The following is a 2,938-nucleotide window of genomic DNA, read 5'->3' as shown; positions in this document are numbered from 1 at the left end:
ACCCTTTTAGATTTACAGTATAAGGCTACTATAATTTAAATTATTTTTTCCTTTCTTGCAGCAAATAGGAGGGTTTGTCAGAGATGGGGAGTCTTGTTTTCCCGTGGCCCTGAAAAATTTGCCTACAAGGATGGCAAGCCATCTCGTGGGAGGCACATTCTGCTCTCATGACGCACCGGGGGAAAAACCCGGCGTCCGGGCGCTCGGCCGGGGCCCCGGGGAGGGGGGGAAGTGGGGGAAGTCACCAACGGCACCCGGGTTAACCCCGGGATGTCGAGGCGGCGTGGGCTGGCCGGCGCTGTGAAGGGAGGCGTCGGCGTCTCCGGCCTCGTCACTGGCGGCGGAGTTGCAGTGGTTGGCGCCGTCCTCGGCGGAGTTGGCCGTCTCTGGCTGGGTTGCCAACGGCACGGGAAGGTGGCAGGAGATATAAAAGGTGGCATGGGCGTGGACGGCTTCGTGGGGGGCAATAGCACAGGTGTGCACGGAGATGTCAGCAGGGGCATTGGTAATCTGGTGCCATCGAAAAGGGCCCACAGGTGTCCATGGAAAAGTAAGCGGAGGCACGGGCGTCTATGGCACTATCAAGAACGCAGTTGGCGTAAGAGGAAATATAAGTGGTGGGGTGGGGGTAATTGGAACTCTTAATGACGGAGTCGGGGTAGTAGGCTCCGTTAGCAATGGCACTGGGTGAATGGCGTGGTGAAAGGGGGGAAAGGTGTTCTGGGAATATAAGAAACGGCACTGGCATCAGGGGCAACGTCGAAAGTGGAACAGGTTGTCAGGGGGTATGTTTATAGGAGGCACAGGCCTGAACGGCCACAGTAGAGAATGGCACTGGGTATTTGGCATGGTCTCGGGCGGAACCGGGGTGGCCGGGACTGTGCTTGAGGGCCCACGGGTGTTGAATGGAACCATCCTGAGTGGCACGGGCGTGAAGGGGAGGGGTGAGCGGAGGCACGGGCCCGTCGCGGGAGTCATCGGCAGAGGCACCGGCGTGTCTGGCGTGGTTCAACGGAGGGCGTGGGCGTGAGAGGGTTCGTCGTACCAGACACCTATCGGGACTCGCCTGCTTAGGGAAACGCCGGCTGCGGGAAACCCAGTTGGCGATGAAACCCCATACATTGGTGGGAATCTCAAGTAGTTTAGTGGTAGAACAGCAGCACTGGTGGTGAATCGACAGGTATTGGCGGCGAATCTCCGTTTATTGGTGTTCAAACACCGTTTACTGTGGTGAAAAAAATCACTAGGTGATATAACTTCAGAATAGGAGGTAAATCTCCATTTGTCAGTGATCTTAGAAATGAATCTCCGCTTCTTGGATGCATCCCATTTGTTAGGGTAAACCCAAATTTTTAAAGTGAATCACCAATATCTGGGGAGAAGCACTAATTCCCGAGGAGAATCATCACTCGTTTGGGGAGAATCACTAAATTGCGAGATTTATTTACCAACACCTGGAGATGAAGCACTAATTCCTGGTTACGAATCATCATCCGGGGAGAAAGGGGAAGAATCACCAAATTGCGGAGATAAGCAAATAATTTGGAGAAAAATTTAGGGATGATCCCAATACCTATGTGTAGATCCACCTCGGGTGAAAGCACCGATACCTATGGAGGTAGATCCACCTACGGATGAAGCACCGATACCTATGGATATAGCACTAGGGATAAAGCACCAAGTTCTGTGGATGAAGCACCAATATCAGGGGATGGATCACTATTTGTTAGGGATAAAATAACCGATTGCTGGGATGAATCACCAATTTCGAGAGATAAAATCAGCACCTGCTCAGGATGAAGCACCGGTTTCTGGGGATGAATCATCATTTGTTGGGGGTGAATCTGTAATTCCTGAAGATGAATTGCCTGTTCCTGGAGATGAGTCACCATTTGTTGGGGATGAATCACCAACTCCCGGGGGCGAGCCTCCAACTTCTAGGGATGAATCGCCATTGTGGTGGGAGAAGAATAAATTGTTGAGCTGGAGCTGGGGGCGAGGCCCCCAATAGCGGAGGCAGCGCGTCGCTTGACGGGAGGTCGGCCGCTGATTTTTGAAGCCCCGGCCATACCCTCGGAGGTGCCTGCTGGCCTCTTCCAGTCTTCGGAGGGGCACCCGCTGTGGGGGGCGATTCCGTTTTTTGCTGATGACGCTGACGGAGGCGAGGGTAAAGGTAAAGGCAAACGGTAGTTTTGTCTCTTTACCTGTAACTATGTATGATTTAGGCTTTTAGTGTTTTATTTTGGTCACATTAAAAACGGTAAAACACGGCCATTTTGATCACCAGCATATCAAACATTTCATGAGACATATATCTTATCATAAAACTAAAACACAAGTTTTTGCGTCACGTTGTACTTTCATCATAGATTATCTTAAAAAAAATATTGTGGAGTTATCCCCCCGGGATACGATATATTACGAAATTCTTGGCTTGACCCTCTTTCTCTGATATATCTCTAAATGAAAGTACAAACGTGTAAGCAGACTTTTATGAAAGTAAAGATAAATGGTAATGCTTTAAAATGTATATCGTCTGTGTATATTTACAGGTTGATATATAGGCTGCTACAGTAAAAATCGCAGGAAAAGAATAATATCACACCACTAGTTTAGTTAATTAAGGGGAGATTTATGAAATTAAGTAGCCAAATTTCCCTGTATGACCGCGTTCGCTAATGCCAGTAGTAAAATATACAAAGAGAAAAGGCACACAAAAAAACAATTTGAGCCTTCTTTCTCAAAATTCAAGACCCTGAATAGGTGACCATTTCTGCGACGTCACACAAACCCGGTTTTATGCAGCAGTTGGACCCTGTGATGAGTCGCCATGTCACTCCATTTTCTGATATTTACAGCACTTTTTTTTCTCGCAACACACGTCCTCTAAATCTGTTTTGGGAATACACTACACTTCAAAGGTACTATTTAAATTTAT

At 48.7% G+C, this 2,938-nt stretch overlaps 1 protein-coding gene across 1 annotated transcript in view; it reads left to right on the top strand.

Annotated features, from left to right (window-relative positions):
• Positions 1 to 1,422: 1,422 nt before the first annotated feature.
• The window catches only part of LOC119591598 (cell surface glycoprotein 1-like), a 20,181-nt gene continuing 18,665 nt past the window's right edge, over positions 1,423 to 2,938 (top strand). The window contains exon 1 of the mRNA XM_037940358.1: positions 1,423 to 1,478. The gene's annotated coding sequence lies outside the window, so the exon portion shown is untranslated. The remainder of the gene's footprint in view (positions 1,479 to 2,938) is intronic.

The sequence above is a fragment of the Penaeus monodon genome, chromosome 28 (assembly GCF_015228065.2).
Source record: "Penaeus monodon isolate SGIC_2016 chromosome 28, NSTDA_Pmon_1, whole genome shotgun sequence".
Lineage (NCBI taxonomy): Eukaryota > Metazoa > Arthropoda > Malacostraca > Decapoda > Penaeidae > Penaeus > Penaeus monodon.
The sequence above is the reverse complement of the archived record's forward strand: the minus strand, read 5'-3'. Positions and strand labels throughout refer to the sequence as shown.